The sequence below is a fragment of the Manacus candei genome, unplaced genomic scaffold (assembly GCF_025592945.1).
Source record: "Manacus candei isolate 608988 ecotype Guabito, Panama unplaced genomic scaffold, ASM2559294v1 h1tg000045l, whole genome shotgun sequence".
Taxonomy (NCBI): domain Eukaryota; kingdom Metazoa; phylum Chordata; class Aves; order Passeriformes; family Pipridae; genus Manacus; species Manacus candei.
This window is the reverse complement of record NW_026138093.1, coordinates 9,833,365-9,858,739: the sequence shown is the minus strand read 5'-3', so window position 1 is coordinate 9,858,739 and position 25,375 is coordinate 9,833,365. Positions and strand designations below refer to the sequence as shown.

General features: G+C 52.5%; 2 protein-coding genes and 1 pseudogene across 2 annotated transcripts in view; 2 read left to right on the top strand and 1 right to left on the bottom strand.

The window, feature by feature from the left end:
* LOC127474864 (zinc finger protein 239-like) overlaps positions 1 to 12,931 on the top strand; it is a 103,034-nt gene extending 90,103 nt beyond the window's left edge. Inside the window, exon 4 of the transcript XR_007905997.1 lies at positions 12,601 to 12,931. The gene's annotated coding sequence lies outside the window, so the exon portion shown is untranslated. The remainder of the gene's footprint in view (positions 1 to 12,600) is intronic.
* LOC127474894 (zinc finger protein 239-like) overlaps positions 1 to 24,014 on the top strand; it is a 60,554-nt pseudogene extending 36,540 nt beyond the window's left edge.
* LOC127474841 (uncharacterized) overlaps positions 1 to 25,375 on the bottom strand; it is a 200,931-nt gene that overhangs the window by 2,036 nt on the left and 173,520 nt on the right. Inside the window, exon 4 of the mRNA XM_051796148.1 lies at positions 14,852 to 14,930. The gene's annotated coding sequence lies outside the window, so the exon portion shown is untranslated. The remainder of the gene's footprint in view (positions 1 to 14,851; positions 14,931 to 25,375) is intronic.

The following is a 25,375-nucleotide window of genomic DNA, read 5'->3' as shown; positions in this document are numbered from 1 at the left end:
TAATGAACCTTCATGGGTGGTCCTTTTGACACCTGCTCTTTCTGATTATGTTTGACGATAGGAGGTACTGAATCATCTCCGAAAATACACAAATGGTTAAGGACAAAAAGAGTTTTGCTAACTCTCTCTCGGGCATCCCTGATGTCTTTGTATTTCTCAAGGTAGCTTTTAATTGTTCCATTCATTCGCTCTACTATAGCTTGTCCAGTAGGCGAATGAGCTATGCCCGTAACATGCTTTATGTCCCACTGCTGCAAGAATTGTCCCGAATCCTGCTAACATAGGCAGGTCCGTTATCTGTTTTTAACGTTTTAGGGACTCCCATGACAGCAAAGCAATCTGTCAAATGACGCTTCACATCTTGGACCTTTTCTCCTGGCTGCAGCGTAGCCCATACGAAGTGACTGTAGGTGTCAATTGACACATGCATGTATTTCAATCGACCAAAAGCAGGAACATGTGTGACATCCATCTGCCGCAACTCATTAGCTTTTAGTCCTTTGGGATTAACTCCCACTCCGAGGCCTACTCCTTTATTTTGCTGACTGCAAATAGGGCATGCTTTCACTATTGCTCTGGCATCTTCAATTGACAGTCCATATGAGTGACTGAGACCTTTTGCATTTTGATGATATACAGCATGAGCCTCACGTGCTCTCAGGAAAGGAGATATAGGAGCTTCTGTCACTGTTGACACTAGACGATCTGCTCTAGCATTTCCTTCTCCCAGCCCTATATTCCATTGATGACTCCTGATATGCAACACAGCATATCTGGCTGACCAGTAAGCAATTGCTTTGTGAAGCTGCTGTAATAGTTGCATGAGTCTGGCATTCTTAACTTCTCTAATGCTGGCATCTTCGATTCGATTAGCTACTCCTGCAACATACATCGTGTCTGTAACCACATTAAGTGTTTGATCTAGCCAGTGAGATAATGCCCACACAACAGCTGCAAGCTCTAATGTTTGTAAAGAGTCCTTTAAGGGAGCGTTTAAGAAGTGTTGATGCCATCGCCCTTCGTGCCTCCAGGTGGCTACAGTACGCTGCGATCTTTTTCCAGCGTCAGTGAATACGGTGATTGCATTCTGAAGTGGTGTTGCAGATCGCTTTGGAACTTGCAGCCACGCCTGGTTAGCCATCCAGGCTAGCGTCGGTGACTGCAAAGGACGGATGTTAATGATGGCATCTGACACGAGTAGTGCTTCTTGCAGCTCAGGAGAATGGATTAAATACCAATCCAAGTCCTCCTGTCTTATCGGCACTTGTATCTCATGTGGTTCTGACCCGGTCGCTTGCACAATCCGGTTTCTGCCTTTTTTAATGAGCTCTGATAAAGTCCGAATCCTTTCCTGGACTGTTCTGCATGGTTGCAAAGACGTTGTCAACCATTCTAACACAATTTGTTGCCCTTTAGTTGATGTTGCAAGCCGCTTTTGATTGTCCCCCGTTTTTATTTTTTGCTGCGTGAGGGCTCCCATAAAATGCTTTTCTCCTGCCAAGATAGTAAGATTGACAGGTACACCCTCTATCTGTCGGTGTGTGACATGATCAGCAATACTGGCCGTAATCCGATGTAAGAGGTTTCGCTGTTCCGGGGTGACAGTTACTGCTGTTGAAGGGTCTGTACCCTTTAATAGCGGCCTGAGGGGTTCTAGCCACTCATTAGGTATTCCCACCACTGGACGCAGCCACTGTAAGTCTCCTAAGAGTCTCTGAGCATCGTGCAAGGTGGCAATCTCTATATTGATAGACAATTTCTGAGGTCGAACGACAGAATCTGTGATTTGCCAGCCTAAATAATGCCAGGGACTGGATTCTTGAATTTTCTCAGTGGCTATGACTAAGCCTTGCTGCTGCAACTGATTAACCAGCTGCTGTTTTTGATCTTTTGTAAACTTAGTCGACTGGGCGAACAATAAATCGTCTACGTAGTGGTAAATGACTGTCGAGGGCCATGATTTTCTGATTGGCTGTAATGCAGCGTCCACGTAGAACTGACAAAGAGTGGGAGAATTCTTCATTCCCTGAGGCAACACAGTCCACTCATAACGTTGCGCTGGTCCTTCCTTGTTTATAGCAGGAATAGTGAATGCAAAACGCTGACGATCCTGCTCATGTAATGCAATAGTGAAGAAGCAGTCCTTAAGATCGATTATTAACAGGAACCAATTTTGTGGGATCATAGCTGGATTTGGCAGTCCTGGTTGTAATGCCCCCATCGTATGCATCTGGGCATTTACTGCACGTAAATCATGTAACAGCCTGTATTTCCCAGATTTCTTCCTGATCACAAAAATAGGAGTATTCCACGGGCTAGTTGACAAACGCAAATGCCCCTGTTGTAACTGCTCTGACACCAACGCATGTGCCTGTAAAAGACTTTCCCTTTCAAGGGCCATTGCTCTACCCACACCGGCGTTTCTGTCTTCCATTGGAGCAGGATCGGGAAAGTCCAGGCAATGGTTGTCATGCTAAAGGGGATCTTGGTTCGTTGGTCAGAACCACCCCCATCTGAGCGAGAATGTCTCTCCCTATTAGTGCTTGTACTCCATCGGGTAGGGGGAGAACAGACACCGTACAGTTCACAGTCATTTCATCCAACGTGATAGTTATCGGAGGGGACCTTTTCGCCAGAGTCAGACCACCCACTCCTGCAACTGTTGCTCCTGAGTTTACCAAGGGCCACGATGTGGGCCACTTGCGAGCTGCAACAATGCTGACGTCAGCTCCCGTATCCAAAAGAGCAATTAAATGTGCAGTTTGTGAGTTCCATTGGAGCTGGATAGCTTTTCGTGGTCGTCTGGCCAAATCTACTGTTAGCAGAGCCGATGTACCAGTAGATCCAAAGCCCTGATCTCCTCGTTCGGGCTTATCCGATGGTCCAGGAGCGATCTGAGGGAGCGGTATCAGTTGTGCGATACAAGATCTGGCTGGTATATGCAAAGGTGGAAATAGTGTATTTACCATGATTGATATTTCTCCAGTGTAATCGGCATCAATCAGTCCCACTAAAACAGTTAATCCAGCCATTGTGGACGAGGACCGACCTATTAACAAAGCCCCCACTGGTTTGCCATCAATTAACACCGGCACATGCACTCCTGTCGTTATTTTCTGAGGACACTGGTCTATTAGGGTGCAGTCTATTGTGGTTGCCAGGTCCAGCCTGAGGCTCCCTCTGGTTGCGGGATGCAGTGTGAGGTCTGAGCCGGGAAGCTGTGAGTAGTTGGAGCCGTCACTTGTGTCTTGGCGCGGGACTCCTTCGCGCTGGTTTTCCCGTTTCCTGACCGACACCAGCACATAGCAGGAACATGCGTGTTTTGCTGACAGCGAGAACACCACACCGGACCGGACTGGCACTCTCTTCGTACGTGTCCGTATGCTCCACACCGAAAACAGCATCTTTGTGCTGGTCTGCTTCGTTACGTGGCTCCGGTTGGAGCTTGTAAGGGCGCAAGCGCGGCTAAAACCTGAGAGCTAGTAGCCTTCGCCTGCTCCTTTAAGCTTTCACCTAGCTCTTTAACCGCGTTCACTAACATAGCATTAGGCCCCTGGGGTATTTGTGCCATTCGCTCTAATAGCTCCTCAATTGACCAATTACCCGGGAGCGTAACAATGACATTGCGAGCTGTAGAATTACAGTTCTGCAGCGCACACTGCTTTAGCAAAGCGCCGTGCATATATTCGGGAACCCCCGCTAACTGGATGGCATTAGCAACCCGATCTATAAATGATCCAAAAGGCTCGTCTCTTCCCTGCTTGATCCTCATATATGACGGAATTCCCCCTGGAGCTTTGATCTTATCTAGAGCGAGACGGGCTAGGCGCATAGACTCCCTGATCTTATCCAGCCCTATTAACGCTTGTGCCTCTATTCTGGCGTACGGTCCGAAGCTCATTAATTCATCTAGCGTAACCCCGTGCAAAGGGTCAGCTGCCTGTCTCTGAACCGCTACGGCCTCCTGGCAAAGCGCCTGCCAGTGCGCACTATGTAGCATTTGCTGGTGCTGTGAAAGAACCAACTTCATAATGTTACTAATATCTGCTGGTAAAAGCAAGTTGCTACCCCAAATATAATTTAACATTTGTCGGGTAGGTTCACCTTGGATTCCACTCTCATTAACGGTAGCACGCAATTGCGACAACAGCTTCCAATCAAGGGCAGTGATATTCGCTACCAATCCACCCCCTTGTGCCGGAGCATAAACTACCGGAAAGGCATTAGTTAAAGTTTCTGCCGCTTCTTTATCTCCCGCTTGCAAAGCATCTGCGGCAATGCCTTGCCAGAGCTTTCGCCGCTCTGCCGCGACAGTACTCGATGTATCGGGTGAGGGGAGTGACGCAGCCCCGGTAGACGAGGTCTGCTGGGACTCAGGGGACGGGCTAGGGAACTCTAGGGAAGGGGCAGTGGGAGTAATAAGAGCCTGCTCTTGGGGTTCAGGCGGGATATGTACAACATTAGTCGAGGGAGGCAGCGGTCACGGAGACTCAGCTGTGAAAGGATTGCCAATGTCTCCCAAATGCTGCGCAGCGGCTCGAGCAGCCTGCTGCTCGGCTTTATGTTGTTGTAAAGCATTAGAAACAGCCTGCCACTGCTTGCTTAACTTTTTAGCTACTTTATCATCATTCAATAAATCCTCCCACAACTTATCCCCGTACCGTTTCCATTCACCTTCATCAAAGACCGTATTGGGGTCCACAAAACACCCTTTCGCAAACCCCACCTTAAGCAATTCCGGTAAATCCTTTTTTAAATCTAACCCTTTAACTCCCCACTTTCCCAGAAAGCATTGGAGCAATGATAGTGCCGCCCTTTCCACAAGACTTTGCGGCTTTGTCGGCGGGCCTCCTTCTTCAGGAGTCTTCCCGGGCGCCGGGTCCAACTATTTCGTTGCTGGGAGCGCGGAACTTAACTCTTTCGCCGTCCGAAATCCCCGAAAGGGAGGCGTTCGGCGGTGGCAAGTTGAGTTCTTTTTCGTCCAACCCTTTCGCCTTCTTGTGCTGCACGGCAAGACCGACCGAAACTCCTACGTCCGACCGCGGCTGCGAGAACCCGACTTGGCCGTTGGGAGTCCGACTTGACTCCAACCCAGGAGATCCGACTTGATCCCCTAAGGACCCCCTCTGGTCCCTGTTCGGGCGCCAAAAAAATGTCGCGACGGAAAGCTCTAGACACCTCAATGTGAGAATCCAGGAACTTCGTTTATTGTAGATTGACAGCAGCTTAATATATAATAGGTCCATGAATATTACAGAAATTAGGCTCATTACTGGTACTCAGTTAGGTGGTGACATCATCTTAACTGCTTTCCATTGTTTACACAGGTGGCTCGTTAAGTGTCTTTGTTTTGGTAATGCCTAGCTCCTGTTTTTCAGCTCAATTTAGAATACCCAAGGACGCTGCCACTTTCTCACGGCCCTGCTATCTCAGACTTTCTCATGGGCCTAGTCAGACTGCTTATACTTTAGCAGCTCATCCATAGCCTTAGCCATGTTCATATGTCCTCGCATTTCTAACCAATCCTCTACAATATGATGGATGTGATGTCACAGGGGAGGGAGGATGTGATGACAAAGGGATGATATGATATCACAGGAGAGATGTGATGTCATGTAATGGATGTGACGTCAGCTGGGATGTCACAGGGGAGGTGTGATGTCACGGGGAGGATTTGATGTCACAGGGATAATATGATATCACAGGAGAGATGCGATGTCATATGATGGATGTGACGTCATAGGAGAGGTGTGATGTCATAGGGGAGGTGTGATGTCACAGGAAGGATGTGATGTCACAGGAAGAATGTGATGTCACAGGAAGGATGTGATGTCACAGGAAGAATGTGATGTCACAGGAAGGATGTGATGTCACAGGGGAGGATGTGATGTCACAGGGATGATATGGTATCACAGGAGAGATGTGATGTCATTTGATGGATGTGAAGTCATAGGGGAGATGTGATGTCATAGGGGAGGTGTGATATCACAGGAAGAATGTGAAGTCATGAGGAGCATGTGATGTCATAGAAGAGAGACACATTCCCCCCCCCAACCTTGCTGTAGCTAAAGTCGATGTAAGTGATGGTTCCAGTCATCCCGTGTATGGATCAAAGATTTCCAAGGCTTTGTTCCAAGACCGCTGCCCCGCCCCCACCCTCTGCCTGCCGTGCCCATGCCCCTGGCGCCTGATTGGCTGCTGCCCCACCAATGGGCCGTCCCGGAGGATACAAATGTCCTGCCCTGCTGCATATTCATGAGCTCGGGGCGGGGCTTTGAGTCCTTGATCAGGGGCGGGCGAGCTTTTGGTCCCTGCCCGCCGCCGCCGCGCCCGAAGCGCGCCCGTGTCAAGTGTGCGGGGTCGGCCACGGGAACTTTGCTTTTCCCCGTGGGGTGCACGGAGGGTTTGTCGCCGGGCGCACATGGACTGGGAGAACTTTGCCTGCCGGAGCCGCTCTCCCTGCACCGCCAGGAAGAGCAGGGACCGCATCGCCCCGGCCGCAGCGGCGCAGAGGCTGCTCGGGAGGTGACAGTGTGCTGGAGGGAGCTGCCCACTTGCTGTCCTCACTGCCTGCACAGCACAGGGCTGGGGGGAATTGAGTCAGGCAGGAAAAGGGAATGGCGGCCATCGCACGGGGCTGAAATGAGACGGGAAGGAGCAAACAGCCTGGCTGGGGGAGCACAGTTTGGGAAGGGGGCACAGGGAAAACCCACTGGGATGTTCCGGGGTAAATAACAGAAAATAAACAGGGGAGGATCCCCGTTCAGATATGGTTTATAGATCAGTGCACTGTGTATAGTGGAAGATAGCTTCATGAATGTAAGAGTGCAGTTTCTGCAGCTTTTACTACAGTGACATGTTTTTTATAAAATATGTAAAGAGATGATAAGTTGGGTGTTTGGTTGGACTTTCTTTGGTCTTTTTTTTTTTTTTTTTTTTTTTTGTGAATGCTTTGTCCCCTCCAGCCCCCTTAAAGGAACTTTCTTGAATGTACCATCTTACAGTTAATTTGAATGATTAGTTTAGATAAGCCTCTTAGAGTAGATGCATTTCAATGAAATTGGGGCACATGTCTTTTTGGCTCTGGTGCAAATTCAAACTAATTTTTTTCTTCCTCTTTGGCTCAATTAAAAGCCATCTTAAAACACTCCCAGTATATTGTGTGAGCGCAGGGCTTGAGGCATGTGGGATTGAGTGGACACAGAGAAAGAACTAACATTCAGAAACATATCTGCTTCCCTGTCTCAATTAATAAACCCCACAGATTGACACATGGACTTCAAATTCCCACAGAAGAAGTAGCAGTGTGTATTCCCTCTGACACCTTGTCCATCCTATAGCAAATAAAGATGCTGAGGCGTAAAAAGGAGCTCCAGCAGGCTCTGGGTTTATTTGCTTTTTGGAAAAAACATGTTCCAGACTTCTCCATGATTGCTGCCCTGGTGGCATCGTGCCAGATAAGAAAAGGAGTCAGATAAATAGATAGTTCCTTCTTTTTAATAATGGGTCCGTAGCGGGCCAGATTTCCTCTTTTTGCAGGAACCTGCCAGCAGATGAGATCAAACTGTGTGAGACAGATAAAGCTTTCAATTGCTGCAATGGGCAGAAGAGAGAACTGCCCCCACAACTGCTTCTGTTATCGGTTTACAAGTATGCCATGAGAAACGAAGCAGCAAAAAGACTGGAGAGTTGTACTGTTCTTTGCAGCACTGATTGTTTGCTTGTGTTTGTGTTTTTATCTTAATAACTTTGTGATATGCACATCTGTGTGTATTTTTGTCTCAGGAGTTTTGCAGTATGTAAAATTTATCACAAACATTGTGTTTGTGTCTCCTCTACTCCCAAAATTGCTTGCATGATCAGGTTATTAATAATTGTTGACTTATTTGTGTTTTTATCATGAGCAACTCACTGATAGGATTGTGTAAGACAAGCCATTTTATGTATTGCTAGTTTAATTTTTTGCCAAGTTTATTTTGTCTTTTTCTTGAAAAAGAAATTGGCTTGGGAGAAGCTTTTAGATATGTATAATTCTGTCTCAATCAATTGAGAATCAAGAAACTCCACCAAATTTTGCCTGGGAGTTGGTACAAGAATTTATGCATATTCAGAATCATACAAATATGTATTATTTGCATTAACCCTCTGCCTCAGAAGGCATCAAATTTTATATTTGGCTAAATTTCACAAAATATTAACAAATTAAACTAAATCTAGACAAAAGAAAAGAAAGTGTGACCTGAAGAGTGTCGTGGTCTGAATTTTGTGTTCCCCCAGGGGCTAAGAAAAGTGGTAGACCCCAATGGGTGGAAACCCCTGGAAGTTTTGGAGTTCTGTCCAATGGGCGCTTCTGCAAAAATGTCAACATTCGACAAGCTCACCGGAAGAGATGAGTTGTAGTTTTGGTTGTTGGGAGAGGTGGCCATGTTGTGAGCCACGAGGAAGGGGCTCTGAGCCCCTTGGGCCCTCTGGGGCCTCCCAGCCCCTGGCTGGGGGCTGCAGGGACCTGGAACAGCATAAGCTGGGCTAGGTGCCTGTAGTTATGCCAGGAGATGTTTTCTCCATGGGCGCAGAGCAGCAGCCGGCACTGACCAGAGAAACGGTGGCAGAGAGCCAGGATAGATAACACCTGAACTGAAGGAGCAGCAGAAGCAACATGCAGCACCAGAGAAAGGACTCCTGGAAGGAGAGCCGGGAAAAAAGAGAGCCAGCAGCTGAGAGACAGAGTTCTGGGGGTAAGACTGTACCAGCCCCCCAAAACTCCTTTGAGACCCTCTTGGAGAAGAGGGAGATGGACTCCTATTAAGGAGAAGAGTTTTAGACATGCAGCACCGGAGTGAGAGAGGAGCTGAGAAGCTCAGAGTGTCCCATAGCTGGACCTGGACGGCCAGGTGGAATGCGGGGGGAGTTGACCTTGGCTCCCCCCTCGCACTGCTGCCACGGTGGCAGCCTGAGAGACAGGGCACAGAGGCCCTGCAAGGAGTTGAGTCTCCTGGAGATACCAGACCGTCACGAAGACCCCCCTGTGTCTTCGTGATATGACGTGGTGATACGACCTTGTCTGGGGTTACGAAGCCCACGGAAGACCCCTCGGTTGTGAGGCGATGGGGCCGAGAGAGGCTTGAATACCTCCCTCGTGAGTGCTGGCAGAAAGCCAGCTACCAGCTGCTGCATGTGGAGAAGACAGACAGACTGCTGCCTCAGAAGATGCTGCTGCTTAAGGACTGGAAGGGATCTGTCCTTCTTTCCCTCCTGGACTTTTATTTGGAGGGGAGAAGAGATCTGATCCATTGTAAATACTATATGTCATGGTAGAGATAGTTTGTGATCATGTGTATAATGTGATATGGTATTTATTTGTACAGTCATTGTAATGTATTCCCTTTCCCCCACTTTGAGTCTGGTGTGTTTTGTCTGGAAAAACCCATCTCACATTAGGTTGAGATGTGGGAGGGGGGAATGGAGCTAGGGAATTGGATTTTGGGGCTATCTCAAACCATGACAAGAGAATATTAGAAAGCCTTGTACCAACTCCCAAGTAACTCAATGTATTTGCATAAGAACTGATGTGTAATTTCAGGTCCAATTTCAGGACACATTGGCCCCTCTAACAGATACATTATTATAGAATCCCTCACACCCACCACGCATTAAAGGATACCCTGATTACTCACGGGGTGGAGAGTGTGGCTAATGAAAATTAGATTTGTGTCAGAATCCTGATGTTTGTAACTTTGTTAAGTAGGAAATTTGACTTTAGCTGTTGAGATCCTGTTATGTCCTATATGCTTTCTATTTTACTGTAGTATTTTTTGGAAATTGCATTGCATTGATAACAGATCTGTGCTATCTCTTCCTTTTCTTTACTCTTCTCTCTTTCTGTCCACTACACGAAAGGCACCGCCCTCAAAGAAGATTCACAGTGAACGACCTAAGAAGAGAAATTTTTGAATGCATAAAAGAGAAATATTGAATGCAGAGACTGAAATGGTTAGTGATTTATGGATTCTAGGATTGCCAAGGGACTCTTGCAGGCTTCTGCAGGACTTTTGCATTAGACCTCTGATGGCCCATCAAAGCCCACCCCCCCCTCTGCCAATCCTGAAAGGCAGGAAAAACAAACACTTTTCCCTCATGGGAACTCTACGCAGGCCCAGGAGATGTTGGGGGTTTGTGGCATGGCCCGGGACACCATCCATGGATATAATAACTCATAACTTCTTGGAGTCTGGGGGCTTCCCTCCCCCACCTCCAATGGATCAAGGCCACCACTTCAACTGACAGACATGGAAGCTGCAACTACCAAGTTCCATCGCTGGACCCCGTGGGCAGTGACTATAGACATCTTTCCACTCCCATCTTTGCTTTCCCTCACTCTCCCTTACCCTTATCCTGTCTTTCCTTTCTCTCCCTTATGCATTTTCCCCAAAGGTTCCCTTTATGCCACATTGCTGTAGATGAGAGATACAGATGATAACACCCAAAATGGCAACATACCTGTTTACTCTTGAAACAAAAGTGTTCTAAAATAAACCCTACATATATTTATATTTTCAAATACTCATTATTCAGTGTTGTTTCACTCTAATCCACCCCAAGGGATTTATTAATAAGAACTTGGGTTACCCCACTTTCTGGGGTGGGTGGTAACAGACCCCTTGTAGCAGGATGTTCTACCTGGAAAAGAATCTCGTCAGAGAATGCAAGCAATGCAAGCTCTCTGTGGGGAGTTACTGCTGGTGCCAAGGGGTTGGTTTAGTGTTGAATTGTGCCAAACCCAGCCTGGTTCCCCAAGCTTCCAACACACATGCTGCTTTTGGAAGCAGAGTTTGACAGATCAGCTGCTCACTGACCTGGGAAGATGTGACTGCTGATCCATCACTGGATAAGCATAAAAGCCCAGGGCCAACCTTCATAGAGCAGATTCTTCAACAGACTTTGTTGAAGTGTGTGGAGCTTCTGCTGTGAAGCAGGGACAGCTCTTGATGGTCACTGCCCAGGGGGTAAAAGAAAGAGAGAGCTCTGCCTTGATTTATTTCTCTCAGACCCCGCCGGGCCCTCCCCGCTTCCTGCCGGGATCGGACACCGCCGGCGGCCCCGGCCCTGCCGGGCTCCATCAGCCTGAGCAATTGCTGCCAAGGAGGGGTCGGGGGCTTCCTCTTGGCCTTCGTCTCCCTGGCGCTGGGGTTCGGCTTCTACCTGCGCCAGAAGGTGAGGGGGGTCCCAGGGGGTCGTGTGTCCCCTCCAGAGCGTCTGTGCCCCCCCAGGGACCCCCCACCCCGGTGTCACCCCCTTTTCTCTCCCAACAGAGCTTCTGAGCCGGCGGCAGCTGCAGCCCCTCCCCGGGGCCTCGGGCCCAGCCTGGACCCCCCCCGTCCCTGTGAGGATTTTGGGGGGGTCGTGTGTCCCCCCATCCCTGCTTTTATTCTGACACCACCCAGCTGCTCCCAGTGATCCCAGTAAAGCTTCCCAGTTCTCCCCAGTCCCGGGTTTGGGGGGCACTGGGGGAAGAGGGGGTGGATCCCAAGGGATGGATCCGAGTTTGGGGGTGGTAGAACTGGCCCCAGGATGGATTGGGAACGAGGATCCCGTGTCCCCCTGTGTCAACCTGCTCTGGGAGGGTGTCATGGTTTGAGATAGCCCCAAAATCCAATTCCCTAGCTCCATTCCCCCTCCCACATCTCAACCTAATGTGAGATGGGTTTTTCCAGACAAAACACACCAGACTCAAAGTGGGGGAAAGGGAATACATTACAATGACTGTACAAATAAATACCATATCACATTATACACACGATCACAACTATCTCTACCATGACATATAGTATTTACAATGGACCAGATCTCTTCTCCCCTCCAAATAAAAGTCCAGGAGGGAAAGAAGGACAGATCCCTTCCAGTCCTTAAGCAGCAGCATCTTCTAAGGCAGCATTCTGTCTCCTCATCTCATGCATGCAGTAGCTGTGGCTGGCTTTCTGCCAGCACTCACGAGGGAGGTATCCAACCTCCCTCGGCCCCCTTGACGCAGGCAAAGGGGTCTTCCGTGGGCTTCGTAACCCCAGACAAGGTCGTATCACCACGTCATATCATGAAGACACAGGGGGGTCTTCGTGACGGTCTGGTATCTCCAGGAGACTCAGCTCCTTGCAGGGCCTCTGTGCCCTGTCTCTCAGGCTGCCCCCATGGCAGCAGTGCAAGGGGGGGGAGCCAAGGTCAACTCCCCCCGCATTCCATCTGGCTGTCCCGGTCCAGCTCCGGTCTGTCTTTTGAGCTTCTTAGCTCCTCTCTCACTCCGGTGCTGCATGTCTAAAACTCTTCTCCCTCTTTTCTCAGAGGGATCTCAAAGTGTTTTGGGGGGCTGGTACAGTCTTACCCCCAGAACTCTGTCTCTCAGCTGCTGGCTCTCTTTTTCCCGGCTCTCCTTCCAGGAGTCCTTTCTCTGGTGCTGCATGTTGCTTCTGCTGCTCCTCCGGTTCAGGTTCTTATCTCTGGCTCTCTGCCACTGTTTCTCTGGTGCTTGCCGGCTGCTGTTCTGCACCCATGGAGAAAACATTTCCCGGCATACTACAAAACACTTAGTCCAGTCTAGCACTGTTCCAGGTCTTTGCAGTCCCCCCCCAGCCAGGGGCTGGGGGGCCCCAGAGGGCCCAAGGGGCTCAGAGCCCCTTCCTCGTGGCTCACAACATGGCCACCTCTCCAACAACAACCAAACTACACCTCATCTCTTCCGGTGAGCTTGTGGGATGTTGACATTTTTGCAGGAGCGCCCATTGGACAGAACTCCAAAACTTCCAGGGGTTTCCACCCCTTGGGGTCTACCACTTTTCTTAGCCTCTGGGGGAAAACAAAGTCCAAACCACTACAGAGGGCTTTAGGACGGTACCTGCCCCTCAGTGGGCACCCAGATCACCCCAAAAGGTGTTGGGACCCCCCAAAAACCTCACTAGAGCTCAGCAAGGTTCCCCAAACCCACTCAAAGCCCACCCAGGACCCCACCAAACCCCTTTTCTGGGGGGACTTCTCTGGGCACTGGTGGTGCTGGGAGCCCCCCTGGCTACGGGCAAGGAGCTCTTGGGTGAGTGGGGGGTGGGGAAGGGGGAACGGTGGGAAAAAGGGGGGTCAGAGGAGTCAAAAGGGGTGGTGAGACCACAAACTAAGTGGGAGGGGAGTGGGACCCCCCAAAAGTAAAGGGGGAGGGGGACTGAAGCTTGAGGGATGATGGGAAATGGGTGGGAGAGGTCAGAAGAGTGGGGAAAGGGGAGGGTAGGACCCCCAAACTGAGCATGAGGGTGCTGGGGAGTGGGAGGATGATATCCCCCAGGTTTTAATGATGGCAAATCAGATCTATTGATAGAAAGGAATTTATTTAGGGTTACAAATGATCAGACAAAAGATCTTCATCAAAATTATTCACAGTACAACACAAACACTAAAACTACCACAAGTACAGGATAAGATAGGACAGTGCTCTACACTAAAGCAGTTGTTGAAGCAATTCTACTCAAGTTGGTACAAAAGCAATAATTCTTAATTAGAGATGCATGGAACTCCCCCAGACAAACGCTCGTGGGGAGATCTCTGCTCTCAACCTCCAGCAGTGACCAGGGGGGAACCCCAGCCAAGGCAGGAATCTCCACACACACCCCCAAGAAGGGTTCTGATGGAAGAAGCTGCCCCTGGGAAAGGGGACTGGCCGTTTGTGGTCGAAAGGGATGGACTGACAGTCACTGGACTCCAGGGGTTGCCTCAACATCAGGGGCTTCATTCGGGGTGGAAGCAGTGGCCGAAGCTCTTCCCACAGTTGGGACACTGGTAGGGCTTCCCTTACCGGTGGGTCCGTTGGTGTCTGGTCAAGGTAGAGCTGCGGGTGAAGCTCTTCCCACACTCCCCACACTTGTACGGCCTCTCTCCAGTGTGGATGCGCCGGTGCCTGACGAGGGTGGAGTTCATGTTGAAACCCTTCCCGCAGTCGGTGCAGCGGAAGGGCCTCTCATCCGTGTGTGTCTGCTGGTGCACGAGGAGATGTGAGCTGGTCCGAAACCTCTTCCCACATTCCAAGCACTTATAGGGCCGCTCTCCAGTGTGGATGCGCTAGTGGGTGTGAAGGCTGGAACTGTTCCTGAAGTTCTTCCCACATTCCCAACATGTGTAGGGCCGTTCCCCAGTATGGATGCGGTGGTGTTGGATCAGGCTGGAGCTGTCAGTGAAGCTCTTCCCACATTACTTACACATGTAGGGCCGTTCCCCACTGTGGATGCGCTGGTGTTTGACCAGGTGGGTGCTCTGGTTGAAGCTCTTCCCACATTCCCCACACGGGTAGGGACGTGCCCCAGTGTGGATATGCGGGTGGGTGAGGAGGTGGGAGCTCTTCCTGAAGCTCTTCCCACATTCCAAGCATTTGAACAGCTTCTCCCTGCTGGGAGGTTGCTCAGGGACCACCAGGTCAGAGCTCCCCCTCAAGCTCCGGCCGCCTTCCCAGCACAGGCTGGCTCTTTCCTCCTCAGAGCACCCTGGGCTGGCTTTGGAGCCCCTCCTGCGGGGGGATCTCCGGCCCTTTTCCTCCCCGCTGCCTTCCTGCGCCGGGGAGCCCTTCAAAACGGCCTCTCCCACCAGGGTCTCACGGGGGGATTTGTCCTCCGGGCTCTCCCTCCTCAGCTCGGGGCCTGGGGCAGGAAGCAAGAAGGACAGGCAGGGGATTTGCCTCCGGCCCACAGGGAAGGCCAAGGACATCCCCCCAACTCCGGCCCCGGCAGGACGGCGGCACCAGCGGGGTTGTCCTGCAGCCGGGGCCATGCTGGGCTGACAGAGCCAGCACAACACCCGCCCAAAGGGACACTGACTTCCTCCTCACCTGCCTGGGGGGCCCACGGCATCTTCCTCTTCCTCGCAGCCTCCTCCTCCATCCGCCCAAGCTTTGGGAAGGACAAATCCTGATGGGAGGAGAAAACAAGGGCTGAGCGCGCTGGCTTGGGGGTTCCTCCTGCCCAAGTCCATCTCTAGAACTCACCAGGCATCATAAAAACCTCTAAACACCAAGATTCAGCCCAGAAAAAACGCAAACCAACCAGAGTCAGGCAAAAAACACAGAAATAGCAAGAAGACCCTCACCACCCCAAACTGCAAAAACTTGAGATTCAGCTAAAAAATACTCCAAAATAGGGAGATTCAGCCCAAAAAAAGGTGACAAGGACTGAATTTAACCCTCCAGCAGGAAAGTCGTTTGATTTCAAGCTCGTCTTCACGGGACGTCCTGGGATTGGAGCCTGGGCTCTAATTAACCTCTCCTGTGCTGCCAAACAGCAGGAGCTGTATGGCCAAGGGACAAACTCTGTGATCCCTGTCAGTGTCCATGGTCCCTGTCAGTGTCCTTCAGGGAAAGTGGGAGGAGGAAATGAAGAAACTGGTTTGGAACTAAACCCACGTTAAAGTAGGAAAAACCTCCTTCCGTGGAAATAAAACTTAGGCAGTTTTTCCTGGGCTGAACAAGCTCATTCAGGGATGAAGGACTGGGACTTCTGTGGACACTTGTGCTGGTTTCTTTGGACACTCGTGTTCCTTCAGAGAGCCCCTGGAAACACTCTGCTGTTCACTCCCAGTGCCACCAGTGCCTGGGTCCTGTCTGCAGCAGCAGATTGCAGTGCGACAGGAGAAATGCTTTTCTGAGCCTCTGGGCTGGACACAGGCACAGCCTGACCCTGAACCCAAGGGAAACAAAGACAAATTCCACGACTTTAGCTGGAGCAAGGCTGGGGGGGTTTCCTGAGGGCAGCACTACACCAGACTTTTGTGTGTGTGTGTGAGACAGGCAGAAGCACAAATGCCTGCACAGCCCAGAGCAGTCAGTGTGGGGTTGTGCTTGCTGCTGCAGAGACCCCCAGGGAACAAACCCAGGCAATAGTTTGGGTTTATTCCTTGCTCTGTGTCAGTGGAATAGAATGTTCCACAGGAGCTCTGTCCCCCTCTGTGGCACCGGGTGGCTTGAAGCTGAAGAGAGGGGGGGGGTCAAGTGCAAGTTCCCTTCTGAAGTGTGTGTCCCTAAGGAGGACACTTGCCTTATTATTGCTTATTGTTTGTAATATCTTACAGATATATCATACAGCACCTAAGGATGGATTCTATAGAATATGTGCCATAGATATGATACAGAATATATCTGATTGTTACTTTATCTGTCTGTCCAGACAGATATTGTGTATGAAGAGAGATTGTATTTGAGGGATATGTTCCTCTCAATACCCTGTGAGCTCCACTCCCAAGGCCAGCAAATTCCTGAAGCTCCCACTTCTGTGCCCTGCAGGTTTTGGCAGATTTGCAAGAGCAGGGGAATCATTCCCTGCAGCCCCTTTGCACTGTAGGAAATGGGAGCCCTGTGCACATCCTGCTGCCTCCAGATTCCATTCTGGGTGTGGGAACGACCCTGTGGGGAGCAAAGAAATGCCTGGTTCTGCAGGAGCTGGAGATGCTCAAGGGGCAGCAGGACCAAGTCAGGGGCCTGGGGGGGCCTGGGGGGCTTTGGGGTGTGGGAGGGTTCTGGGGGAGTGGGGAGGGGCTTTGGGGATTGGGGGTACAAACCAGGACAGACCAGTACAGACCAGTACCTCCTCACTGCTCCCCAGATCTCTCCTGCAGCTGGGCCACCTTGTTGTGGGACACCTGAGCCTCCCCCCAGTGCCCTCCCAGTACAGCCCAGTGCCCCCAGTACAGCCCACTGTGTTCCTGTCCCAGGGTGCCGGGTGATCCCTCTTTGAGGGGGGTTGGAAAGGATTTGAGAGGGGGGCTGGGGGAGATTTGAAGGGATCTGGGGGATGTTGGATGGGGATTTGGGGGGGTTGGGGGTCTTTGGGTGTATTTGGGGGAGTTAAAAAGGGTTTGGGGGGCATTGGGGCATCAAAGGGATCTGGGGGGGGGGGAGATTAAAGGAAAAATGGAGGTTAAGGGTCATTTTTGGGGGGTTAAAAAGGCCTGGGGGGGAGAGGAGGGGCTGCACCAAGAGTAGGTGAGTCCTGAGCCCCCCCCTCAGTGTCCCCGAGACCTTCTTGGTGTCCCCAGTTCCCCCTTTGACACCCCGAGACCCCCCTGGTGTCTCCAATGTCCCCAGGCCCCAATTCCCCCCTTGTCACCCCCAATTCCACTGTCTCCAAACCCCTCCCCACTGTCTCCAAACCCCATCCCTGATGTCCCCAACCCTCCATCTCACCCCAGGAATCCCCCTGGACCCTCTGACCACAAAAACGCCCTCCCCCCCATGCTCACAGAAAGGCCAAGGGCATCTGGGGACACGCTGGGGACAGTTAGGGGGGCACTGAGTGATTACTGGGGGATACTGGGACACACTGGGGGGAACCAGGGGGCACTGGGAGGGACTGGGGAGTTACTGGGGGATTAACAGGACACATGGGGGGACACAGGGAGGTTACTGGGCCATACTGGGGGTTGCTGGGTGCTCACTGGAGGATCACTGGGCCACACTGGGAGCCAGTCAGAGGTCACTGGGACACACTGGATGGTCACTGAGGGGGTTACTGGGCCATACTGAGGGTCACTGGGAGGTCACTGGGATATACTGGGGGCACTGGGATCCCCTTAGTTGGTTCTGCTACATCTCCCCCCTGGACATTTGGGGGCACCCCCAGGACCCCTCCCCTGGGGGCTGGGAGATCCCCTGAACCCCACCGTTGGGCTTTAGGGGACACCCAGGTCCCCCTTCCTTTGGGGTCTCTGTGTGCTGAGTTTTGGAGGTCTCTGGGGTTCGAGGGGGGAATTGGGATCCCCTTTCCCTGGAGTCTGTCTGCTGGGCTGGCAGAGGCGCTGTGGTGGGATGGGAAATGGCCTTATAGGAGTTTTAGTTGGCCGTGGCCAGACAGGACTGACACGGAGACCCCCCAAAATCCAGGCAAAACCCCTGAAACCCCCTCAGAAATCCACCTCTGGACCCATCAAACCTCCTCAAAAACACCCCAAGTCCCCTCAGAGACCTCATCTCGCCCCCCCCAGGACCCCCTAAACCCTCTCAGTGACCTGCAAAACCCACCTGGGACCCCCAAGCCCTTTCAGGGACCTCAAAAACCCCCTCAGGGACCCTCAAAACCGTCTTGGACTCCCTAAAACCCCCTAGAAACCCACAAAACTGCTTCAAAGACACCCCCCCCAAAGCCCCCAAGGACCTCTCAATTCCCTCAGAAACTCCAAAACTTCCTCAGGGATTCCCAAACCCCTTCAGGGACCTTCAACGACCTTCGACCTCCCCCCTAAGTCCTTTCGCGACACCAAAGCTCCTCAGAGACCCCCAAAACCTCCTCAGGGACCTCTAAAAGCCCCTAAGGGACCACAAAACCACAGAACAGCAGAAGAGCTTTCTGTAAAGGAAGGGAGCAAAGATTCTGAGAAGGAGGAGACCAGGGCAAAACTGAAGCAAAGCAATCAAATCATCCTGGCCCTTGCAGTTTTTCCTTCAGCTTTTTCTCACTTTTCCTTTTTTTAGGGTTCTTTTTTTGGTTGAGTGGTTTCGAATTTTTTTTTCCGAAGGACTTTCTCAGGAACCGAATCGAACTGCGGGTTCTTGGGAGGCCTCCGGGCCCCGCGGCCCCCGAGACGGTTCCAAGGCCCTGCGCTCTGACCCTTGGGAACCTCCGAACCCCCCGCGTTAAACCCCCCCCAGCCGCGCTCCCCGCAGCCCCCGAGGGGATCCCCAGACCCCGCTCTCCCGCACCCCCCGCCCGCACTCAGAGCTCACCGACCGACCCGCCGCCATCACCGATTCCCGGCAGCCAACGCGGCAGGGCCGGGGGCGGGGCTGCGGGGGCGTGGCCGCGCGCTGATTGGCTGCGGCGGCGTTCTCTGAGCGCGGTGCGCGCGCAGCCGGGACTCGGTGATGGCGGCGGGGCCTGCGGTTCGCTCTGAGCGCTGTGAGTCCCCCGGGGGGCTCGGGAGGGTTTAGCGGGGGGGTTCGGGGGTCTCCGGGGACGTTGTGAGGGGTTCCTGAGGGGGTTTGGTTTTCTGAGGGGACTCAGGAGGGAGGTTGAAGGTTCCTGAGGGGGTTTGGGGGTCTCTGACGAGGGTTTTGGTTTCTGAGGAGATTTGGGGGATGCCAGGTGGGTTTTGGGGGTCTCTGAGTAGGTTTGGGGGTCGTGTGGGGCTTTGCGGGACCTTTTAGGCAGTTTTGGGGTCTCTAGAGAGTTTACGGGGATTTAGACGGTTTTGAGGGTTCCTGAGGGGGACTGGGGGATCCCTGAATGGGCTCGAGGGCTCCCAGGTGGGTTTTGCGGATCACTGAGAGGGTTTAGGGGGTGCTGGGGAGGGATGAGATCTCTGAGGGGATTTGAGGGGCCCTTGAGGAGGTTTCGACGTGTCGAGGGATGGAATTCTGAGGGGGTTTCAGGGGTTTTGAGGGGATTTTGTGGGGTCTTCTAAAGCCCAGCAGTGGGTTGCAGGGGGTCCCCCAGCCCCAAACCGAAGGGTCCTAGGGATGCCTTTCAAAATCCTGGGGGGAGATATAGCACATCTGGGTAAGGGGATCCAGTGCCCCCAGTATATCCCAACGACCTCCCACTGCCCCCCAGTATGGCCCAGTGATCCTCCGGTGAGCACCCAGTAACCCCCAGTATGGCCCAGTAACCTCCCAGTGTTCCCCCGTGTGTCCTGGTAATCCCCCAGTAACTCCCCAGTTCTCTGCCAGTGTCCCCCAGTGTGCCCTAGTTCACCTCCAGTCCCTCCCAGTGCCCTCCCAGTATCCCTCAGTAACCTCCCAGTCCCTCCCAGTGCCCCCTGGTTCCCCCCAGTGTGTCCCAGTATCCCCCAGTAATCCCCCAGTTCCCTGTAAAGCCCCCCAACTGTCCCCAAGGGCAACTGTCCTCAGATGCCCTTGGCCTTTCTGTGAGAGTGGGGGGGGGGGGGTGTTTGGCGTCAGAGGATCCAGGGGGGGCTCCTGGGGTGAGATGGAGGTTTGGGGACATCAGGGATGGGGTTTGTGGAAAGTGAGGAGGGGTTGGGGACAGTGGAATTGGGGGTGTCAAGGGAGGAATTGGAGCCACTGGGAGGCCCCGGGGACATGAGAGACACCAGGGGAGTCTCGGGGCATCAAAGGGGCAATTGGGGACACCAAGAGGGTCTTGGGGACACCAGGGTGGTCTCAGGACTCACCTGCTCATGGTACTTCCCCTCCTCTCCCCCCCCAGGCCTTTTTAACCTCCCCCAAATGTCCCCTAACTCCCATTTTCTCTTTAATCTCCTACCCCCACAGATCCTTTTTACCCCTGAAAACCCCTTTTAACTCCACTAAATGCACCCAAAGCCCCCCAAACCCCCCAAAATCCTCATCCAACACCCCCAGATCCCCCTGAATCTCTCCCAGCCCCCCGTCAGGGCCCCCCGCCCAAAGAGGGATCACCTGGCACCCTGGGACAGGAACACAGTGGGCTGTACTGGGAGGGCACTGGGGGGGCTCAGGTGTCCCAGGAAAACATCACCCAGCTCTGGGAGAGATCTGGGGAGCAGTGAGGAGGTACTGGTCTGTCCTGGTCTGTACTGGTCTCTATTGGTCTGTCCTGGTCTGTACTGGTCTGTCCTGGTTTGTTCCCCCAATCCCCAAAGCCCCTCCCCAGCTCCCCCAGGACCCTCCTGCACCCCAAAGCCCCCCAGGCCCCTGACTTGGTCCTGCTGCCCCTTGAGCATCTCCAGCTCCTGCAGAACCAGGCATTTCTTTGCTCCCCACAGGGTTGTTCCCACACCCAGAATGGAATCTGGAGGCAGCAGGATGTGCACAGGGCTCCCATTTCCTACAGTGCAAAGGGGCTGCAGGGAATGATTCCCCTGCTCTTGCAAATCTTGCAACCTGCAGGGCACAGAAGTGGGAGCTTCAGGAATTTGCTGGCCTTGGGAGTGGAGCTCACAGGGTATTGAGAGGAACATATCCCTCAAATACAATCTCTGTGCATACACAATATCTGTCTGGACAGGCAGATAAAGCAATAATCAGATATATTCTGTATCATATCTATGGCACATATTCTATAGAATCCATCCTTAGGTGTTGTATGATATATCTGTAAGATATTACAAACAATAAGCAATAATAAGGCAAGTGTCCTCCTTAGGGACACACACTTCAGAAGGGAACTTGCACTTGACCCCCCCCTCTCTTCAACTTCAAGCCACCCGGTGCCACAGAGGGGGACAGAGCTCCTGTGGAACATTCTATTCCACTGACACAGAGCAAGGAATAAACCCAAACTATTGCCTGGGTTTGTTCCCTGGGGGTCTCTGCAGCAGCAAGCACAGCCCCACACTGACTGCTCTGGGCTGTGCAGGCATTTGTGCTTCTGCCTGTCTCACACACACACACACAAAAGTCTGGTGTAGTGCTGTCCTCAGGAAACCCCCCCCCGCCTTGCTCCAGCTAAAGTCATGGAATTTGTCTTTGTTTCCCTTGGGTTCAGGGTCAGGCTGTGCCTGTGTCCAGCCCAGAGGCTCAGAAAAGCATTTCTCCTGTCCAGCCACTGCAATCTGCTGCTGCAGACAGGACCCAGGCACTGGTGGCACTGGGAGTGAACAGCAGAGTGTTTCCAGGGCCTCTCTGAAGGAACACAAGTGTCCAAAGAAACCAGCACAAGTGTCCACAGAAGTCCCAGTCCTTCATCCCTGAATGAGCTTGTTCAGCCCAGGAAAAACTGCCTAAGTTTTATTTCCACGGAAGGAGGTTTTTCCTACTTTAACGTGGGTTTAGTTCCAAACCAGTTTCTTCATTTCCTCCTCCCACTTTCCCTGAAGGACACTGACAGGGACCATGGACACTGACAGGGATCACAGAGTTTGTCCCTTGGCCATACAGCTCCTGCTGTTTGGCAGCACAGGAGAGGTTAATTAGAGCCCAGGCTCCAATCCCAGGACGTCCCGTGAAGACGAGCTTGAAATCAAACGACTTTCCTGCTGGAGGGTTAAATTCAGTCCTTGTCACCTTTTTTTGGGCTGAATCTCCCTATTTTGGAGTATTTTTTAGCTGAATCTCAAGTTTTTGCAGTTTGGGGTGGTGAGGGTCTTCTTGCTATTTCTGTGTTTTTTGCCTGACTCTGGTTGGTTTGCGTTTTTTCTGGGCTGAATCTTGGTGTTTAGAGGTTTTTATGATGCCTGGTGAGTTCTAGAGATGGACTTGGGCAGGAGGAACCCCCAAGCCAGCGCGCTCAGCCCTTGTTTTCTCCTCCCATCAGGATTTGTCCTTCCCAAAGCTTGGGCGGATGGAGGAGGAGGCTGCGAGGAAGAGGAAGATGCCTTGGGCCCCCCAGGCAGGTGAGGAGGAAGTCAGTGTCCCTTTGGGCAGGTGTTGTGCTGGCTCTGTCAGCCGAGCATGGCCCCGGCTGCAGGACAACCCCGCTGGCGCCGCCGTCCTGCCGGGGCCGGAGTTGGGGGGATGTCCTTGGCCTTCCCTGTGGGCCGGAGGCAAATCCCCTGCCTGTCCTTCTTGCTTCCTGCCCCAGGCCCCGAGCTGAGGAGGGAGAGCCCGGAGGACAAATCCCCCCGTGAGACCCTGGTGGGAGAGGCCGTTTTGAAGGGCTCCCCGGCGCAGGAAGGCAGCGGGGAGGAAAAGGGCCGGAGATCCCCCCGCAGGAGGGGCTCCAAAGCCAGCCCAGGGTGCTCTGAGGAGGAAAGAGCCAGCCTGTGCCGGGAAGGTGGCCGGAGCTTGAGGCGGAGCTCCAAGCTGGTGGTCCCTGAGCAGCCTCCCAGCAGGGAGAAACTTTTCAGGTGCTTGGAATGTGGGAAGAGCTTCAGGAAGAGCTCCATCCTCATCCGACACCAGCACATCCACACTGGTGAACGTCCCTACACGTGTAGGGAATGTGGGAAGAGCTTCAACCAGAGCTCCCACCTGGTCAAACACCAGCGCATTCACACTGGGGAACGGCCCTACATGTGTAATGATTGTGGGAAGAGCTTCAGTGTCAGCTCCAACCTGATCCAACACCAGTGCATCCACAGTGGGGAACGGCCCTACACGTGTTGGGAATGTGGGAAGAGCTTCAACTACAGCTCCAGCCTTCGAACCCACCAGCTCATCCACACCGGGGAACGGCCCTACAAGTGCTTGGTATGTGAGAAGAGGTTTCCGACCAGCTCAGATCTCCTCGTGCACCAGCGCACGCACACAGATGAGAGGCCCTTCCGCTGCACCCACTGTGGGAAGGGCTTCAAGCACAACTCCACCCTCATCATCCACCAGCGCATCCACACTGGAGAGAGGCCGTACAAGTGTGGGGAGTGTGGGAAGAGCTTCACCCACAGCTCTGCCTTGACCAGACACCAACGGACCCACCGGTAAGGGAAGCCCTACCAGTGCCCCGACTGCGGGAAGAGCTTCAGACACTGCTTCCACCTCGAATGAAGCCCCTGATGTTGAGGCAACCCCTGGAGTCCAGTGACTGTCAGTCCATCCCTTTCGACCACAAACGGCCAGTCCCCTTTCACAGGGACAGGTTCTTCCAACAGAACCCTTCCTGGTGGGGTGTGTGGAGATTCCTGCCTTGACTGGGGACCCCCCAAGGTCACTGCTGGAGGTTGAGAGCAGAGATCTCTCCACCAGCATTGGTCTGGGGGAGTTCCATCCATCTCCAATTAAGAATTATTGCTTTTGTGCCAGCTTAAGTAGAGTTGCTTCAACAATTGCTTTAGTGTAGAGCACTGTCCTATCTTATCCTGTACTCCTGGTAGTTTTAGTGTTCTATTGTGCAGTAAATAATTCTGATGAAGATCTTTTGTCTGATCATTTGTAACCCTAAATAAATTCCTTTCTATCAATAGATCTGATTTGCCATCATTAAAGCTGGAGGAAAAAAATGATTCTGTCACACCTCTGTAATTCCTCTGAACTGAAAGTGTTGGCATAAGCCAAGGCTGAGATTGGATCCAGCAGCCCCCAGCACCCCACAGGAAGTTGGGAGCTCGGGGGGCCAGCCCCCTTTACCAACCTGCCTGTGCCCAAAGACCCTTATGGGACTGTCAGACCCACAAGACAACCCTCCCTTTTCCACCCTTCTCCCTGTTCCTCCCATTTTCCTATTGTCCCCTCAATCCCCAATTTCCCCCATGAACAGTTTTGGGGTCCCACCCCCCACATTTTGCCCCCTCTCCTGTGGGTGCTGAAGGAGAAAATGAGGCTGCACACACAGATTCCATTGTGGGACTTGTCTGCCCATCTTTCCGGCGTCCCCCTTTCATTGGGGTTCCTTTGGAAACAGCACCTGGGCTTTGTCTTTTAGTCCACCAGAATTCCAAGCATGGCTCCAAAGCAGTGCCCTGATCCCACACATTCCCCTCCCCTCATGTGCTGGCTGTGTTCAGCCAGCAGAGAAAAACACAGGCTACCATGCAGAGCGTTCCAAGTGGTTTCCACTTTGGCAAACAGCACTCTCTGGATGGAAAACACCAGTCAAGGCCAAAACACTCCTTCTGCATCCTGATTAACTGAATGCAGCTGCTGCTTCCTTAACTTTTTCCCACATAAATTCTCAGGGTTCCTTTGCTTCCAGGAGGCCCCACATGTCCCAATGGCCCCTGGATTCCATGAGCTTCCACAGTCTCCAAAGGTTCCTTTAGTCCCACGAGGCCCTTCAGTCCCCAAATGCCCTTTGGATTCTCAGAGATTTCCCATTGTCCCAGGGTCCCTTGTGCTTCAGAAGGAGCTGCAGTGGGACAGTGGCCCCTTGGTTCCGTGAGCTCTGCAGCGTTCCAGGAATCCTTGGGTTCCAGGAGAGCCTGCAGTTTCACAAGGAGCACTGGAATGCAGGAGGTTCTGCAGGGTCCCAATGGCCCCTGGATTCTGGGAGGTTCAGAAATATCTCAGGACTCCCTTGGTTCCAGGAGGACATGCATGTCAGCAGGAACCCTTGGTTCCAGGAGGCTTGACAATGTCCCAGAATTCCTTTGATTTCATGAAGCCCTGGATTGTCCCAATGGACTCCTGATTCCATCAGCCCCCTCAATGTCACAATTATTCCCTTGGTTCCAAGAGTTTCTGCAACATCCCAGGGTTCCTTTTGTTCCATGGGGAGCTGCAGTGTCACAATGGGCCCTGAATTCCAGGAGTTTTCCCAGGGTGACAGTGCTGCCTTGATTCCATGAGATTCCATAGTGTCCCAGAGCTCCTTTGGCTCCAGAAGGCCCTGCAGTGTCACAATGGTCCTTGGTTCCATGAGGTTCCACCATGTCCTTGCTGGAACATGCGTGGTTGAAATGCTGCCCCACCTGCAGAGCTGCCTCCAGCTCTGGGCTCCAGCCCAGGAAGGACATGGACCTGTTGGAGCGAGTCCAGAGGGGAGCAGCAAGAGGATCAGAGGGATGGAGCAGCTCTGCTGTGAGGAAAGGCTGAGAGAATTGGGATTGTTGAGGC